The sequence below is a fragment of the Cyprinus carpio genome, chromosome A20 (genome assembly GCF_018340385.1).
Source record: "Cyprinus carpio isolate SPL01 chromosome A20, ASM1834038v1, whole genome shotgun sequence".
Lineage (NCBI taxonomy): Eukaryota > Metazoa > Chordata > Actinopteri > Cypriniformes > Cyprinidae > Cyprinus > Cyprinus carpio.
In genome coordinates, this window is record NC_056591.1 from 3,382,921 (window position 1) to 3,403,468 (window position 20,548).

Consider the following 20,548-nt stretch of genomic DNA (forward strand, 5'->3'; position numbering starts at 1 on the left):
TGTTTAATTGTTTGGGAATAGAAGAAACTAATTGTTAAAGTTCTGCAAGCAACCTTTTTGTCCAATCTCACTTGATACAAGACTTCAGATGCTCAGCAATCTCTGATCGTCGTTATCTGATTCTACGTTTCATGACTGGTCATACATTTTCAATAGGAAACAGATCTGGACTGATCCAGCACATTCACTCAGTGTCTACAAAACTACGCTGTTGTAGCACATGCAGAATGAGACCTGGCATTGCCTTGATCTAATAACCATGGACTTCCCATGAAAGATGTCATCTTGATGGCAGTATATGTCTCTGTATAATTTCAATATACGCCTCTATGTCAATGATACCTGCACACATATTCCAGTCACCCATGCCGTTTGCTCTGCTGCACCCGATACCATGACAGATGTTTGCTAAAGACATTTGTAAAGTCAGGATGGTCCCTTTGGTCTTTGGGACTGAGAACAAAATGTCCATTTTTCCCATAAACAAGTTGAAATGTGGACTCATCTGACCACAGCAGACATGTCTTTTTGTCTATCTTATTATTGTCTATATAGATGAGCTCTGGTCCAGAGAACCTGGTGTCATCACTGCATAGAATTGATATATAGCTTTCTCCTAGAGTAACAGAGATTCAAGTTGCATTTATTGATGCAGCAGCACACTGTGTTAATCCAGGACTGTTTACCAAAGTACTCCTGAGCCCATGTGGCTATAGTTGCATTTTTTGATTTATGTTTTATTTGTTGTTTGATCTGAGGGCTCATGCACATTCAACTGATGTTTCCTGCCTTGCCCTATACAGACTGAGATTTCTCTGGATTCTCTGAATCTTTTCACAATATTATGTATGGCAGTTGGTGACCTAAAATCTTTGCCATTTTTCATTGAGAAATTAGATTTTTAACTTGTTTGACACTTCTCTTATGAAATTTGGCACAAAGTGATGAGCCATGATCCAGCTTTGCTTGCAAAGACTGAGATGCTCCTTTTATACCCAAACATGATACCCTAACCAATTACCAATTCACCTGCTTACTGTGAACTGTTTAAAAACCGTTTAACTTGGATATTCTATAACTTTCTCACTTTTATTTTGCCTCTGTCACAACTTTTTTGGAGTGTGTTCCAGACATCGAAATTTGTTTATATTTGCAAAATACATTCATGTTGGTCAGTGAAAAATTTGGAAAACTTTTCTGTGTACTTTTGTCAGTTAAATAAAAGTCAAGGAGCATTCACAAATCACAGATTCTTGATTTTATTGCATTTTACAAAATGTCTCAACTTTTCTGGAATTGGGGTTGTACAAGTATGCAGTGTCATAGCTATGTCATCAGTTAAGTCAGGAAGTTACCAAAGAAAAATAAAATAAAAACATTAAAGCTGCCTTAAAACTGTGCATGTAAGTATTTGTTATATATTAGTCACATTTAAGAACATGTTTCTGAAATGCAGTGGTTTTCAAAACTGTCGTGGAGCAGCCTAGCACTGTCTCCCTCATCTAACACACCCGATTCAACTTGTCAGCTCATTGGCAGAGACTTTAAGAGCTGAAGTGGGTCAGAAAAGGTAAAGAGTTGTGAGAAAATATGATGCCTGTCAGATACACGTCATGTTCAGCAGCGACCGCTCTTAAAGCAGCCAAAATAACCTAATAACACAGCTGCTGTGATGCCTGATAATCAAAGAACAAAAGAAAAAAAAGAGCTTTAAGGATTTATCTACATTTAATTTAGAATTTAGTGTTTGATAGTTTTATTCAATTTCTATATATTTCCTACTTGCTGAAGGGCACAGGTAGCTAAATATGACACATAAAAATGTTAAAATTGATAGCTCTCAATTATAGCTACTGTAATGTTAAATGGCTATGTTTAATGGTTAAATATTAGGGGAATTAATTTTTATTCTAGAGTCATCAGTAGTATTGATATCAGTGATACTCAACTTTAGACATAAAAAAGATGCCACTAAACAAATATTAAAAAAATACTGTCTTTGTTGTTTCTACATCAGTTTAAAGATTGAATGTGAAATTATTGCAAAATAAAAGTGTATTTAAAAACTTTAATGTTAGGTGGGATTAATCACAATTAATCATGATTATGTGAATAATTGTTTTTTTTTTTTTTTTTGAGATTGACAGCACTAAAAATACCATAAATTGATCTTCTGGTGAAACAACAGACTTATCTCTGGTGACATACACCAGACTTCCCTAATAATTTAGCCTGCTTTCTTACAGTCAGCTGCAACTTTGCATTTAGATCCACCTCTATCCAATCAGCAACTGATGGATAGAACCAAGTCCCCACGCTACACAATACAGAAATAATGATCTGCTGATACTTCTGGCACATCTCAATTTAAAGCTAATTTTTCCATTAGGAGGTCAGTTCAGTGCACTGGAATCAAGGTGGGTGTATAGTTAAACCCATTAGATCGGTCATATCATGGCTCATTCCCTTGCGACTGAATTCACACTTTAATACATGTTTTTCATTATGTTGAGTGCTTCTGAAGTGTAGGAACTGCTTATTATGACTTGTTAGCAGTCAGACATCCTATGTCCTGGGATTATTATGTAATATTATATAACATCTGGTTTGACAGTTGGGTTGTGCCTATTGAGTCCTCCAAGTACAATGCAATGTCACACAGCTTGAAGTGAAATTACTAACAGTCATCAAGTGTAAAAAAGAAATACCTATTACATTTTAAACTTCCATTTAAAAGAACCAAAAAAACATGCATCACTATTTTATTATTTTTTCAAAAGACTGCACTTTGAGAGACATTATCAGATAATTGTAATTTATTTGAGAAAATAAATGTAAGAATACATACAGTAATACAGCCCAGAGATCACACAGTCCCGAATAGTCTATCCACATTTGAATTGTTGGATTTAATTTGCACGTCAAAAATCATAACCGTTAGATGCTCCTTCTCTCCCGCTGATCACACTCATACGTTCTTTAGCTGCCCAAAATTGGCTTCATTTTGGGCTTCTTTTTTTGACTTCATGTCTAGGGCTCTGCATGTTTCCTTATCTTCATGTCCTATAGTTGCTATCTACGGCGTGTCTCACTTGTCTTCTATCACAAGGCAGGAAGCAGAGTTTATTGCCTTTGCTTCTCTTATAGCTAGAAGGTGCATCTTGTTGCACTGGAAGTGTCCAAGCCCTCCCCCAACTACCTCTTGGTTAAAGGATCTGATGTCATTCCTTTCACTTGAAAAATTTAAATATGCTACTCGGGGCTCAACTGATAAATTTTATAAAACTTGGAACCCTATTCTAAATCTGCATTCTTTTTGTAGACTACAAACCATTTGCTGTTTTGTACTGAACTAAATGGTGAACCAAACATTGCCAAATTTAGAAGCATTGAAAACAAATTGATCTGCTAATTGTCACACCGTTTGCACCCTGGGTGAAGCTGTAATCTGCTGATTGGTCAGTTTGAATGTCTCAGATTTGGTTTTTAGTCACATGGTCAAGGAAGTGATAAAAGAGGATTGTAACTATTGCTCTGTCTCTTTTCATTGCTGTCTTTTTTTCCTGGGCTGGCGATCTCTTTCTTTGCTCGGCCTCTGCACTCTTTCCCTCTATCTTTCTCTCTGTCTCTCTCTAACAGCATATTATACAATAAATATTATTTTTTGTGGATGACAATCTCTTGTGCCAGTTGATCTATAAAACTTGTATATGAGCCAGTTTCTATTTGTCTATTATAAACCTGTATTGCCTATTTCTTCTTATGCTAGAGCTTACATCTAATGTGTATCTTATATTGTAATTTTTATGTAGTTGTACTTTTGAAATCAGGCATCAAAATGATACACTATAGAAAAATATATACAAATATTTAAGAAATATGGATTTTGATTTGGTACTTTGTGCTGTTTCAGTTTAAAAGACATCATTTCAGTCAGTACCTATGTTAAAAAAGAAAATATTGGCTGATGCTCATTAGCCGCTTTTCCACTGTCGGGCCAGTGCGAGCCAGGGCTTAAAATGGGCCGGGCGGAACTGATAGCCTCGGGCCAGTAGCATGAGGCCAAAATACCGTTGGGCCTGAAGCTCCGCTGCACCTCACTAAAACCCGCCCTTTACACGCCTCTCAGGAACAATGTCACGCAACCCTATCATTTCACCAACAAAGTTATCAGAAAACTAATAAGAAATAAATCACTGGAACATGCGCAATCACAAAACGAACATGATAACAGCGGCCTTTTGTTTGCATGCTTTGTTAAATATTTAAATTCAAAAGCATCAATGTTTTACTGTAAGTGATACATTGAGCATAATGAATTAATTTATCAGGCTTAAAAATTTGTCACAGAAATAAAGGTATTTCTATTTTATTTATTTCTTTTTAACGCTGAAGCATTATGAAAATAGCCTGCTTATTCAGTCGAGACTGTTTCTGTTTATTTGTAGTCACATACATCACATTTAGAATGAATGATAATTTCTCTATTTTTATAAAAGTTCCCGAACAAAAAACATTATTATATTTTTATGACATAGGCTACGTGGAGCTAAACTTTCGAGACGAGACTTATGACAGATAAAATATGTTACTACACGATTGTGATAGAGAATAAGAAGCTGACGTCTGATTTGTTCAAACGCTCACATTAACCATGTTTACTATGGTAACGTTAATACCTAGCGTGCATACCTAGCATGCATATTCTTTTGCATCGCTTATAAATATTTCTGCCTTTTATGGTGATTATAATCCACATCAGATCGGATCGAGTTATTTCATACACTCGCTGCTGACTGAAAGTGAGTTTTGAGCTCAACTTATTTTAAAAAGTGTTTAATGCTGGTGTTATAGCTGTAGCTTGAAATGAAATGATCTGCGGTGCTGACGCTCTGCAGACACGGAGAAACTCTGCCTTTCTTCATAACCACTCCTCTAGCCCCAGCTGACCCGCTTTGGCCCAAGGTTATCATCGGGCCAAAAAACCCTGGCCGTTGGCCCCGAGGAAGCACCGACGAGGCACAATCAAGCCCCTGAGGTGACAGTGGAAACGCGACTGGCCCTGGCACGCACTAGCACGCCCGCTTTTGGCCCGACAGTGGAAACGCGGCTATTGATATGCTTAGAATATAGCTCATTGATATTACCAATACAATATACAGTAGTGCATCTTTTGTGATAATCTTTTGTTATAATCTGATTTTTTCTTTGCAGGACTACCTTGCTCACATTATAGACACAGGAGATCTTCCCATAAAGCCAGAACAGGTGTGTGCTCTGTTTGGAAACATTGAGGACATCTATGAATTTAACAGGTAAGAAATCATTAATTATTAGCTTGATTTTGCCGACCAACGAAACCGAAACCGTCACCAGTTATTTATTGATGTATGGAATGCATAGGTTTTCAAAGAGAAGAATCTTAATTTTTAAACATTATGATGTTATTTTAATTTCTTATTTAATAACAATGGTGACTAAAAGCCTGTTTACACCAAGAATGATAGCTATAATGATAATTTTTTTAGCGCCCACACCAAAGGATGAAAACGTTCCTTTTACTCTTTTTGCAGTTTTGTCACCCAAATGCAATAAATAAAAGTAAATGACAGGATATGAAAAGAATGATGACTAGCTGTCCCTGACGTATTTATGGATGAATAAAGTCCACACAAGATGTTTATGTCTTTGGTCTTCTCAAAGATGGACTCATCAACTCCCTAATCTGAGTGGAATGACAGAAATCTTGTATCACAGTAAAAGCAATTTTTCACATAATAGTAAAAGGCATTTTGTGAATTTTTATTGTTTTTTTTGAATTATTACAAATTCAATTTTTTTCAATTTTTATTTTTTTAAGGGCTCAAGCCACAAGGGGTGCAGGGCCTATTGTTCCCCAAAGGATTATTATTAGGGCCTGAGCGCCGATGGTGCTCCGTTTATTATTATTATTATTATTATTATTATTATTATTATTATTATTATTAGGGCCTAAGGAGTTGCTCAGTTTATTATTATTTAGAGATGAAATGGTATGAAAATTTATTTTCATGATTAAAGTTACCAAAATTATCCTCGTTTTCCCCAGTATTGTTAAAATGTGCTAGAAATTTTCAAAAGGTACTGACACATAAATAGTTTCACAAAGTTTTATATTTTAAATTAGCTAACAACAAATAAAAATACTTTTTGTTTGCATAAACACTAAAACAATAACATTACTAATGATATCTGGATTTTAAATGACAACATGACTGACAACAGTTTATCTAATAACATGTATGAAATATTCAAATAAAGCCTTGAAAAAGTGGTAAAAAATGGTAAACCTCACATTTCAGCCTTTAAATTGTCACGGAGACGAACCCCGGGATTCCCTCTGCTGGCCAGCAGAGGGCACCCTCACCTGAATACTGACACACACGCATCCACTCATTCATCTACACTGACTACACTACATTACTCCCACAAGCCCCGTCCTTGGACTCTGATCACCGTCACAGGTGCTCATCATCAGGACTTGTATATAAGCTGGACTATCACTACAGCTCAACGCGAAGTCTTGATTTGTTGTGTCTGTCATTTCTGAGCGTTATTACCCGTGTTTGATTTCCTGTGGCCGATCCTGTTTTGATATCCTTTTTCCGTACCTTTGCTGCCTACCTACCGACCCCTTGCTTGTTACTGGATTACTGATTCTCTGTTCTGCCCACGCCTTTGATATTGCTGGTTCCGACCATTGCCTGTACGACTACGAGTCTCTGCAATAAAGCCTGCATATGGATCCCATGTCGAGTTCTGGTTCATTACATAAATAAAGAAAAAGGTTAAGTCAAAATGATATTTGATTAATAAATGTTAATACATCTGAATCCACATGAGCTTGTTTTTCATCAATTGGTCAAATTTACAGCAGGTCATGCAAATATGTTCTGTTTTTTGGCCAGACAAAAACTGCACAGACTGAATGTAAATGTACAGTAGGTGGACATCCAAAACGTTACTTCTACCGCCGCTCGTACCGCCGCCGCAGCGTCTGCAAAGTGCATTTGCAGCTTTTGACCGCTGAGTGGCGCTTTAAATCACACAAGTTTTCATCACAAGCGCATCAAAGCACATTTTCGCAAATAGACGTCAGTTTTGCCTTGCTGATGTGTTACATTTGACGGCTGCAGTCAGGGAAAATTAAAGAAAAACACTATAGTTAAAATATTTAATATTCACAGATGAAAGTTTGGTAATTATGAAGTTATGTGCATTTCTTAGAACGGAATTCAAGCAGGATAAATGTCAAGCCTGTGCCTGAGCCTGTGCTTATATTTTCTCTAAGCTACACAGTATTACACCATATTTTAGATTCGACACATTTAATAGGTGTGCAGTATTATTTATATAATATGAATTACGTGTTATATTATTCAAAATAAATTGTGGTTTACTTTGCATCGTAGCATTAAAAGTGGTAGCCTATTTTAGTGAGCTAGGCTACATGGATTTATATGCAAAATGTCAATATTCTCATATATTAGGCCTATATTTTAATTTATATTTTAAAATTGCTTTAATAAAACAACATGAATTTTTGTTTTTCGTTACCTGTCCTTTATTTTGACAGACAACTTCTTGGGAAAATATATTTGTCTGTACACTGATTAAGAAATTGTTGCGTGTTTTATAAATTATTTTATTTTAGTAAAATGTGAGGCACTGTATAATTTCGTTACCATTATTTAGGCCTAATTAAAACAAGAAACGAATAAATTAAACCTGCACGATTTAGCTAAATCATTGAAATTCTAAAGAATGGACTGATTAATAAAACGTCCTCACGATTAAACTCAAGTTCTCTCATTATAATCACCAAAGTGCAAATGATGTAAAAAAGAGCTTCGTTAATAGACAATTTCAGTGATTTTAAAGGGAGCCGCCGTTACTTGTTTAAATAGAATTTAAGTTAAAAAAAAAATAAAAAATTGCAGCCGCATTTAAATGCAGGTGTTTAAAATGTCTGCGTGCAAGATTTGCGCGGCGCGAGTGATGCTTAGGGCACGCGCAGCATTTATTCTTATTTGTTTTATCTTCATTACAAATCTTGTTTGGTTTTATTTTGGATAATTGCATGTAATAAATAATTTACGTTGTAATGCATATGCAAAATGTGAATAATTATTCATATTTAAGTGTTTGTGCGAAAATTATTAATGCGCATGCAGGACAGGGAGGCGCCCTCTCGATCACTTGAATTCTTTCCTGATAATGAATTAACTTAAAATTGTGGTGTCTCACATACATGAGAAATATATCTACAGAAAGCTTGAAATGTCTTTTAAACGAATCAATTCAAGTTTAGCTCCACGAAAGCATTATGTAATCTGTGAAGGTTGTATTTCTCTTTAAAGCCGCGTTGATGTGGAGAGAGTCAGCACTGTGAATTTCATCTTGCAGCCGACAAGAAAACATTTGTTTATTAATAAATAATTAAAATGTCTCGTTTTTTACAATTATTAGGCTACTTCTCCCTGTGCTTTGGGGCAAACTTAATGCATGTGCTTGAGCGCGGAATATATTAAGGCTCATTATGGATTATAGATGTAAATTTAATATAAACCTGCGATTAGTTGAATAATGACAAATGAACGACTAGTAACTAGGAAAAATCTTACGTGGGAGGCAGACCTATTAAATAGCCTCTAGACATCTCTGTTAAAGTTTTTAAAGAATTTTTTTATACGCGTTTGCATAAATTCTTCTTTCAGAACGGTCTGTAATGAAGATACCTTAACACTGATTTTTCCTCTGAAACACAAAAACGAAAATTGAAATAAAATTGATATTTTTTTTTTTTGTTTTTTTTTGAGAATGGCCAACCCTTCTCTGCAAAAAAAAAAAATATTAATAATAATAATAATAATGTCTCCAAAAACTCCAAAATGTTTTTGTCATGTCTGTAACGCATGTGTATTCCCAAATCTAAAAAAGCCTATAAAACATCATAGACGGATCATACTGGGGTGCGTTTCCCAAAACCATAGTTGCTAACTAAGTAAGCAACTTTGTTGGTTGCAATGCAATTTCCCATTGCCAACCAACTAAGTTGCTAACAGGTTAGCAACTATGGTTTTGGGAAACGCACCCCGGATGTCTGGACTCTGTTTGGGATTTAGAAAAACATAAAGAGATGGTTCAATATTTTGGTTATTAAAAGGCTACATTCTGTGAGAATTTATATTTCATAGTCTAAAAAAAATATTGTTTAGACGAAACAAAATAAAATTAACGCAACAGTTTGCGAATGTATTTATTTTTTTTTTGAGTTAAGGCAACTTCCTCTGAAGTTATAATAACTAATAAACTATATTGCGCTATACATTAGTCAACATTTGAAGTGGATCAAAAACCTTTCTTCAAAGTTGCCCTAAAACCAAAATGACGAGTCCTATCTAAACCTGTTCTGCAAGTTTGATACCCTCAGAAGACACTGTGCATATGAAAGACCAAGAGATTCACACATTTATATCAACCCCCACAAGCTATACAGAACTACCCCAAAACCCCCAGCCCCCTCCAGCTGAACTGAACTCGGTCTGTTTTTGGGCTGTGAGGAGCGGTGTGTTGTCATGTTTCTGGGCTGAAACATGCCTGCACTCACAGCAGCACTACTCTTTTTATTCATTATTTTCCCGCAGCCCATATTATTGTTTTCACAAGACCATAATAATAACAAATTATCAATTGATAATTTAATCATTATTTTACGAAAATCATTGTTATTTGTGAACGTAGCGTTTGCCGAAGGCTTTAAGACCAAGCGGAATCCTCCATCAGCAGCAAATAAAAAAACCTGTGTTGGCTATTCCTAAACTTGGAGCTCATTATATTGAAGTACAAATCCAAACACCAGAAGCAAACTCTCAGTGTTCTTTCATTGAAAAGTATGCATTTTGTTTATTCACAGGCTATATGGTTGAAATAATATTTTAGTGCAAAACTTTAAGTGCCATTGTTTAAAAAAATGCTTTATTGGCTGATGTTTCATAGACCTTCAGTTGTTATGCTTTAAAATCCCATAACATTTGTAATTTCACAGTATTTTCACCTCCTAAATCACTAACCTTTAAAGTCACAATTCTATAATGGTAAAATTTACTCAGTGGCACGATGGCACTTTTAAATACATTGTTTTTTTTTTTTTTTTTTTTTAGAATAATTGTAGCCTACATAAATAGGTGAAGCAAAACAAATATGAATAATATTTTGGATTGTCCCTTTTATTTTTTCCCTTATTTTCTTAAAGAATAAACACTTATTTTCTACAAGAATAAAAACATGATAACATATTATTAATTCATAGAAATAACAATTAAAACCTGATAAACATATTATTAATTCATAGAAATAATTTAAGCATTTAAAACCTTTTTTTAAAAAACTTGAACTTCAATACTATTTAAACTGACTTTAAAATCTCAAGGAGGTTATAAGTTTAAAAAGGGTAAAATGTCACAGTGCATGTTAAATAGCCTAAATGAACTTGTGTTAACCATATAATTAGAAACTAACAATATAATTCGATTTTTTTTTTTAAATGAACAATTCCTGTATAAAATGGGGACAGCAACCTTTATATCAAACATTTTTAAATCGTCCACAGCTGAGCAACGTGCCAGGCAGATTGGAACGTGCGAAGTGAATGTGCTGCACAAAGTCATTTTCAGATGCAATGAAAATAAAAAAAAATTAAAACCCTGGATAGCCTATATTAGGCCCAGACTCTGTTCCTAAGTATATAATAATTATAATTACCCCACAGTAACAAATTTTATCCGATTAATCGCCTATTTTCGTTTGCTGCATGTTATTTTATTTTATTTATTTATTTATTTTTTAAAACAGGCTAAAAAATAAATTAAGTTTGTGAGAGGAAAAAAATATATAAGTCATGTATAAGATGCATTTTATTACATTCAGAAATAACGGCTGGCCTAATAATGTTATAATGTGCCAACAGGATATTTTTAAGTTCTCTTCACTTTTTACAACAAATCCTTTAAATTTAACAAATTTATCAGAACAGAACAATAATTACAAATATATAATTCTAATGGATAAATAAAATTGCAGTATATAATAATATAGGCTTAGCTATAAACAAACAAAAAATAAATAAATGAATAATAATTTAAAGCGAACCATAAGGTAAGGTGCTCTCATTCGGGAGAAATCCAAACGTTTCCATATTCGTGATGTTGGCTATTTCAAGCTTAACTATTATTCATTAGGAAAAATATGTTTTGTAGTTCACGCGTGTTTCAGTATCGACGAAAAAAAAAAAAAAAAACACAATTAACAAAAATATGCCAAAGTGGACCGCTGCTCGCGCCGAATGGCACGGTGAACACTGTTTCCAATGAATGTGCGCGAGGCACCAGCGCGATCAAACAGCTGAAACAGAAAATACAAATTTTTTGGTCACACAGTAAAGGCATAATTCAAAAATGCAAAGTGTTAGCAGTTTGAACAATCAAGAATAATAACAGAATTAATAATAATTATTGCTAAATGCTGGACCGTATCTCATTTCGATCTGCAAATGGAACCTGAAGGATTTTTTTTTTAAACCAAGAATGAACCGAAATGAAAACATTTAGTTTTTTTATCCGTATATATAGGCCTTATATTTAATGACTGTTTAATAACAATAGCAAGCATAAGATTCTTTGTGTAAAGGTCTTCTTTTAATTTTTGATGAGTAGACTGTAGCCTAAGACTATCCTACATTTTAAAATGAACTCACTGTACATTTTTTAATGGTTTTTAAAGATGGTACAATGTTATATCATAATGTTATTGTTGTTTTACCTCCTCCTTTTATCTCATTTTACAGTACAATTACATTCAGTTTGCAATCCGTCCCTTTGCGCCACCTGGCGGTAGTTTCGCGAATGAATTTAACACGCGACTGTCTTGCAGTTAATGCCGCGGCCCTGCGGCGGCGGTACGCGCGGCGGTAGTACCCATTTTGGTTGTCTACCATCTGTAACTCTCTGTAAATCCACTCTCTGATATTAGGTGGCGTTTATGGAACACTGAATTAGAGTTTCCCCTTAACCTCTGTGGACAAAGAATTGTGATAAGAACACATCTTTATTAGGTATTAGGTGGGGGCAGTCAGATGGTTAGAGAGTTTGACTCCTAATCCATAGGTTGCAGGTTCAAGTCTCTGGTCTGGCAGGGAATTGTCAGTGGGGGGAGTGAATAACCAGCGCTCTCTTCCACCCTCAATATCACGACTGAGGTAAGACCCTTGACCAAGGCACCGAACCCTCAACTGCTTTAGAACTGGGCGTGGCAAAATGGCTCGATAGCGCTACCTATAAAATTTCAATGAAGCGCCCCTCCTGCTATATTTCACATATGTGTATGAATTTCTGTACATCTATGTAATGTCATAATATCTACAAAAACGTCTCTTGGAGCGAAGTCCTAAACACAACAGGAAGTCAGCCTCTATGATTTTTGTGCAGTTTTTGTCATTTTCAGGCCTCGTACTTTAACAAGTTCCTCCTACAGTTTTAATCAAATCATCTTCAGATTTGGTGAGTGTAATCATAAGGCCTTTGCAGTGCTAAATTGCGAAGATCTTGAGTTTTCGTAAGGACTAGTCCGTTTTTTTTTTTTTACACTTTTTATAAATATCCAGGGTTTTTGGGGGCCCTTAACATGCTCAAAATTGCTTGAAAATTGCCACACACATTGGCATCTGCGGTCATTAGGACGGACCTGGGTGCCACAGGGCACCACAGGATCACAGGGGCTCTACAGCGTTTCTTGATGCATATCTCATGCATACTTGCATGTATGAAACTCGGGACGCATATGGATCATATAGGCTGTAGAGAGTCAATTCTTTATTTTGGGAGGCAATAACTTTATTAATCATGCACTTTCAGCTTTACAACTTTGCAGATAGTTTACATTCACATACAGCTACAGTAGGTGGCCAACCAGAGTGTGCTTTCTACTGCCACAAGTGCCGCCGCCGCCGTGTCTACAAAGTGCATTTGCAGCTTTTGACCGCTGAGTGGCGCTTTAACCACAAGTTATCAAACAAACGCATCAAAGCACATTTTCGCAAATAGCCGTCAGCTTTGCCTCGCTGATGTGTTACATTTGACGGCTGCAGTCAGAGGAAAATGAAAGAAAAGCACTGTAGTTAAAATATTTAATATTCACAGATGAAACTTTAGTAGCCTACTTAATAAGTTACGTTCGTTTCTTAGAACGAACAAAACAGAATAAAACACGCACATACTTTGTTATTCGTTACCTGTCATTTATTTTGACAGATAACTACTTGGGGAAAGATATCTGTCTGTACACTGATTAATTTTTTTTTGCCTGTTTTATAAATTATTTCTATTATTTTAGTAAAACGTGAGGCACTGAATAATTTCGCTCCCATTATTTAGGCCAAACTTAAACAAGAAATGAATAAAATAAACCTGGCCACGATTCAAATAAATCATTGAAACTGAAAAGAATGGACAGATTAATAAAATGTCCTCACAATTAAATTCAAGTTCTCTCATTATAATCAACAAAGTGCGGACGATGTAAAAAAGAGCTTCATTATTTGACAAATTCAGTGATTTTTAAGGGAGCCTTCTCCTTCTTTGCTTTCATACAATTAAAGTAAAACTAAAAAAAAAAAAAAATTGCTATTGCATTTAAATGCAGGAGTGTATTCTATTCCTTAAAATATCAGAGTGCAAGATTTGTGTGGTGCACATGAAGATGAGTGCAACGCACAAAATTTATTCTTATTTGTCTACATATTTTTTCTTCATTACAAAACTTTTTGGGTTTTATTTTGTATCATTGCTTGTAAAAAATAATTAACTTTGTAATACATGTGTAAAATGTGAAACTGCAATCTTATTCGCAGTCTATAGCATTTTATAATTATTTGTACAATAATATCTAACTTAACCTGCTTTGTATCTTTATTATTTAATGTAAAAAAGATTTATTAAAACAATCAAAATCAACGAATTGGAGCGGCATCGGTCGTTAGATCATTTTAAAACGTCAAATAGCCTTTAATTTAGAGGTTATAACTGCATCTGTCTCGATTGTAGACTTGTGAAGATTTATTTTTAATGCGGATCCCATACTGTAACCTAAAAGAAATGTGATCTTTTACTATTCATATTCAAGTGTTTGTGCAGAAAATTATTGATGCGCATGCATGACAGGGAAGCACCCTCACGATCATTTTTTTTCTTCTTTTTTCCCCTTTTTTTCCTGATAATGAAATAACTTAAAACTGGGGTGCCTTACATACATGAGAGATATATCTACAGAAAGCTTGAAATGTCTACTTTTAAATGAACCAATTCAAAATGAAAGCAAATACTCCCTGATTATGTGCATCCTGTGGAGATGAGAGTCAGCACCGTGAATTTCATCTTGCAACCGACAAGAAAACATTAGTTCTATTAATAAATAATGAAAATGTCTCCTTTTTCACAATTATTAGGCTACTTCTGCCTGTGCTTTGTGGCAAACTTAATGCGTGTACTTGAGCGCTGAATATATTAGCTGAGGCTCATTATGGATTAGACTGTGTTAGTTTAATATAAACGTGCGATTAGTTGAAAAATGACTTAAATGATCGACTACTAGTAACTAGAAAAATCTTATGTGGGGGGCAGACCTATGAAATACCCTCTAGACCAGTGGTTCCCAACCTTTTTCAACTCGCGGCCCACACAACCAAACACATATGTTTGCGCGGCTCACTGCAAAAAAATTAACTGCCCCCGCTATTGTTGGGGTAATAACTTAGTATTCAGAAGCTAGAATGTTAACTTTATTTATTGAATGAGCTAGGGCTGTGCGATATGGACAAAAAAAAAAAAAACTATCGAGATTTCTTTGATCAATTTTGCGATTTCAATTTTAATCACAATTTTGACACATACAGATATGCTTTACAGTCATAAATGCATTCAGGATGAATTTGACACATATTTCCAAAAGAAAACCAATTAGAGCTTTATCAAAAAGTTGTAACGTCTCTAGAACAGACATAAGTCAAAATAATCACTACAGTAAAGATGTAACACAATTTCTAGACTTATGGCAAAAAATATAAATAAATAAATCCTGTGTCCAGGGACTTTTTTTCTTTTTTGCCATACATTGTTTATAGAGCTCATTAATTGTAGTGGTGCCTCAGGTGTTGAAATAGATTTGTTATACATTATACAGGTTCACATGTACTCCGTCTGCAGTGCGTATATAGTATGTGTATGCGGTGCAGAAGCAGCAGCGAGAGTGCATTATTGTAATGCGAAAGCACATTAAAATAATGCACGAGGGCCAATCTTTCTGTTCGCGCATTCTGTTAGATCGGATGGCATACTGCGGGAGGTCAGGGCCCCGGAAAATCGTGCTATAAAGCGATTTAGAAATCGCGCACGCTCAAATCGTGATTTTATGACGATTTCTATTGCACATCCCTAGAATAAACTGGCAATGAACAGAAAATAACTCGGGCTTATTTAAATATATATAAATATATATATAAAAGCCACTTTTGAGCCGCGGCCCACTATATATAAAAGCTCTTTCTTTTCTCTCTCTGCGTGTGAAATTATTATATATATTTTTGAGACTTTTGAGACGGGTTGCACAGGTTGAAAACCACTGCTCTAGACATCTCTTTCAGAACAGTCTGTAACAGAGAGATGCCTTAACACTGATTTTTCCTCTGAAACACAAAAAATGAAAATTTAAATAAAATTTATATTTTATGTTTTGAGAACGGTTAACCCTTCTCCATTCTGCAGATATTGTTGCTTCTGGTTTGTGCATTGTAAATCACAGAAAAATCTAAAATAGCCTATAAAACATGTTCATAGACGGATACTTTTCTGATGTCTGGACTCTGTTTGGGATTTAGAAAAACATAAAGAGATATATATTCAATATATTGGTAATCTATACATCCTGTGAGAATTTTATATTTCAGGTTTTGAGTGCGTGCGCACATCAGTAACGCTTGGCCTTAATAATTCAAATTGCCCGATAAATTTATGAAAACTAAAAATAATTTTAGCCTATAACCAATATAAAGGCATTTAAACATGATGTGCTTCGTTCTAGATTCGGGACAGTTTCTTTATTACTGCAATATATTCAGGTAGCCTATTGTCAAGGCACAATCTAGAGGGCGCCTTCTTGTCTGCAGGGCATTAATGTTTTTTACAATTTTTATTGCCAAAATGACTCCAGGGGTTTGCGGCGCATACAATTAAAATTGAAAAATAGTACAAAGCAGCATAGGCTATACATTTAAGAACAAAGTTTTTTTTGTCTTTTTTCAGATGCGTCCATTCTTGTGTGTCTTTCGCCGTTTCTTTGTTTCTGTCTCTCTCAGAAGCGCCTCATCTCTCCTGAGATAAAACAAAATCATATTATATTGTACATAATTCTCTTTAGGCTTATGCAGTTTCAAAAATTGCAAAAGCCAAACCCAACACTTTGCCTAAACCTGCTCTGCAAGTTTGAAACCCTCATCAGACACTGTCCATATGAAAGAGCAAGAGATTCACACCTTTATTTTTCAACCCCCACAAACTATACAGAACTGCTACCCCCAACCCCCTCCAGGTAGACTGAATTCAGTCGCTACTGGTTGCTTAGTGTAAAATGGACACGCTCTATCTAAAATAAAAAAGGTATAACATAAACCAGCGAACTGCAGAACACATTTGTATTAATCATTTTATATATTATTATATATATATATATATAAATAAATAAATAAACACCACAACCCGGGATTTGAAACGGTGTTGCTAAACTTGATAACTTAATAATTAACTTGATAAACGGAACTTCCCTTCTCTAGACACGCTCTTCATTCATATCACTTCGCAATAATAAAAATAACCGTGTCATCAAGCAGATATTTGTGTGTTTATGATAGTGTTTAAATGCTGATAATATATATATATATATATATATATATATATAATCTATATGATATATATATATATATATATACACTCACCTAAAGGATTATTAGGAACACCTGTTCAATTTCTCATTAATGCAATTATCTAATCAACCAATCACATGGCAGTTGCTTCAATGCATTTAGGGATGTGGTCCTGGTCAAGACAATCTCCTGAACGGGCCGGTCTGAGTATTTCACAATCTGCTCAGTTACTGGGATTTTCACGCACAACCATTTCTAGGGAATACAAAGAATGGTGTGAAAAGGGAAAAACATCCAGTATGCGGCAGTCCTGTGGGCGAAAATGCCTTGTTGATGCTAGAGGTCAGAGGAGAATAGGCTGACTGATTTAAGCAATAGAAGAGGAACTTTGACTGAAATAACCACTCGCTACAACCGAGGTATGCAGCAAAGCATTTGTGAAGCCACAACATGCACAACCTTGAGGCGGATGGGCTACAACAGCAGAAGGCCCCACCGGGTACCACTCATCTCCACTACAAATAGGAAAAAGAGGCTACAATTTGAACGAGCTCACCAAAATTGGACAGTTGAAGACTGGAAAAATGTTGCCTGGTCTGATGAGTCTCGATTTCTGTTGAGACATTCAGATGGTAGAGTCAGAACTTGGCGTAAACAGAATGAGAACATGGATCCATCATGCCTTGTTACCACTGTGCAGGCTGCTGGTGGTGGTGTAATGGTGTGGGGGATGTTTTCTTGGCACACTTTAGGCCCCTTAATGCCAGTTGGGCATCGTTTAAATGCCACGGCCTACCTGAGCATTGTTTCTGACCATGTCCATCTCTTTATGACCACCATGTACCCATCCACTGATGGCTACTTCCAGCAGGATAATGCACCATGTCACAAAGTTCGAATCATTTCAAATTGGTTTCTTGAACATGACAATGAGTTCACTGTACTAAAATGGCCCCCACAGTCACCAGATATCAACCCAATAGAGCATCTTTGGGATGTGGTGGAACGGGAGCTTCGTGCCCTGGATGTGCATCCCACAAATCTCCATCAACTGCAAGATGCTATCCTATCAATATGGGCCAACATTTCTAAAGAATGCTTTCAGCACCTTGTTGAATCAATGCCACGTAGAATTAAGGCAGTTGCTTAAGTTTAGGAATAGGAATGTTGTCCCATTCTTATCTAATACAGGCTTCTAGTTGCTCAACTGTCTTAGGTCTTCTTTGTTGCATCTTCCTCTTTATGATGCGGCAAATGTTTTCTATGGGTGAAAGATCTGGACTGCAGGCTGGCCATTTCAGTACCCGGATCCTTCTTCTACGCAGCCATGATGTTGTAATTGATGCAGTATGTGATCTGGCATTGTCATGTTGGAAAATGCAAGGTCTTCCCTGAAAGTGACGACATCTCAAAAAATTAGCATATCATGAAAAGGTTCTCTAAACGAGCTATTAACCTAATCATCTGAATCAACTAATTTACTCTAAACACCTGCAAAAGATTCCTGAGGCTTTTAAAAAACTCCCAGCCTGGTTCATTACTCAAAACCGCAATCATGGGTAAGACTGCCGACCTGACTGCTGTCCAGAAGGCCATCATTGACACCCTCAAGCGAGAGGGTAAGACACAGAAAGAAATTTCTGAATGAATAGGCTGTCCCCAGAGTGCTGTATCAAGGCACCTCAGTGGGAAGTCTGTGGGAAGGAAAAAGTGTGGCAAAAAAAACGCTGCACAACGAGGTGACCGGACCCTGAGGAAGATTGTGGAGAAGGACCGATTCCAGACCTTGGGGGACCTGCGGAAGCAGTGGAGTCTGGAGTAGAAACATCCAGAGCCACCGTGCACAGGCGTGTGCAGGAAATGGGCTACAGGTGCCGCATTCCCCAGGTCAAGCCACTTTTGAACCAGAAACAGCGACAGAAGCGCCTGTTGCTCAGTGGTCCAAAGTACTTTTTTCGTATGAAAGCAAATTTTGCATGTCATTCGGAAATCAAGGTGTCAGAGTCTGGAGGAAGACTGGGGAGAAGGAAATGCCAAAATGCCTGAAGTCCAGTGTCAAGTACCCACCGTCAGTGATGGTCTGGGGTGCCATGTCAGCTGCTGGTGTTGGTCCACTGTGTTTTATCAAGGGCAGGGTCAATGCAGCTAGCTATCAGGAGATTTTGGAGCACTTCATGCTTCCATCTGCTGAAAAGCTTTATGGAGATGAAGAGTTTCGTTTTTCAGCACGACCTGGCACCTGCTCACAGTGCCAAAACCACTGGTAAATGGTTTACTGACCATGGTATTACTGTGCTCAATTGGCCTGCCAACTCTCCTGACCTGAACCCCATAGAGAATCTGTGGGATATTGTGAAGAGAAAGTTGAGAGACGCAAGACCCAACACTCTGGATGAGCTTAAGGCCGCTATCGAAGCATCCTGGGCCTCCATAACACCTCAGCAGTGCCACAGGCTGATTGCCTCCATGCCACGCCGCATTGAAGCAGTCATTTCTGCAAAAGGATTCCCGACCAAGTATTGAGTGCATAATTATTTGAAGGTTGACTTTTTTTTGTATTAAAAACACTTTTCTTTTATTGGTCGGATGAAATATGCTAGTTTTTTGAGATAGGAATTTTGGGTTTTCATGAGGTGTATGCCAAAATCATCAGTATTAAAACAATAAAAGACCTGAAATATTTCAGTTGGTGTGCAATGAATCTAAAATATATGAAAGTTTAATTTTTATCATTACATTATGGAAAATAATGAACTTTTATCACAATATGCTAATTTTTTGAGAAGGACCTGTATATTTGTATAATTTCGTTCCCATTATTTAGGCCTAATTAAAACAATAAAACTAATAAATTAAACCTGCACGATTTAGCTAAATCATTGAAATTCTAAAGAATGGACTGATTAAAAAACATAAATATATTTTTATAATTTTGGTTATGAAAAGGCTACGTTCTGTGAGAATTTATATTTCATAGTCTAAAAAAATATTGTTTAGATGAAACGAAATTAACGCAACAGTTTGCGAATTTGTTTATTTTATTTATTTATTTATTTTTTTTAAGGCAACTACCTCTGAAATTAAGTTATAATAACCAATAAACTATATTGCGCTATACAGTAGTCAACATTTGAAGTGGATCAAAACCTTTCTTCAAAGTTGCCCTAAAACCAAAATGTCGAGGCAATCGTCCTATCTAAACCTGTTCTGCAAGTTTGATACCCTCATAAGACACCGTCCATATGAAAGACCAAGAGATTCACACATTTATATCAACCCCCACAATCTATACAGAACTACCCCCCAACGGGGTGTTGTCATGTTACTGAGTTGAAACCTGCCTGCACTCACAGCAGCCCTACTCTTTTTATTCATTATTTTCCCACAGCCAATATTATTGTTTTCACAAGACCATAATAATAACAAATTATCAATTGATAATTAATCATTATTTTATGAAAATCATTGTTATTTGTGAACGTAGCGTTTGCGGAAGGCTTTAAGACCAAGCGGAATCCTCCATCAGCTGCTCCCGCTTCA

General features: G+C 36.0%; 1 protein-coding gene across 5 annotated transcripts in view; it reads right to left on the reverse strand.

Annotated features, from left to right (window-relative positions):
* Positions 1-20,548, reverse strand: part of LOC109112868 (centrosomal protein of 170 kDa protein B-like) — a 125,564-nt gene that overhangs the window by 67,964 nt on the left and 37,052 nt on the right. The window lies entirely within an intron of this gene.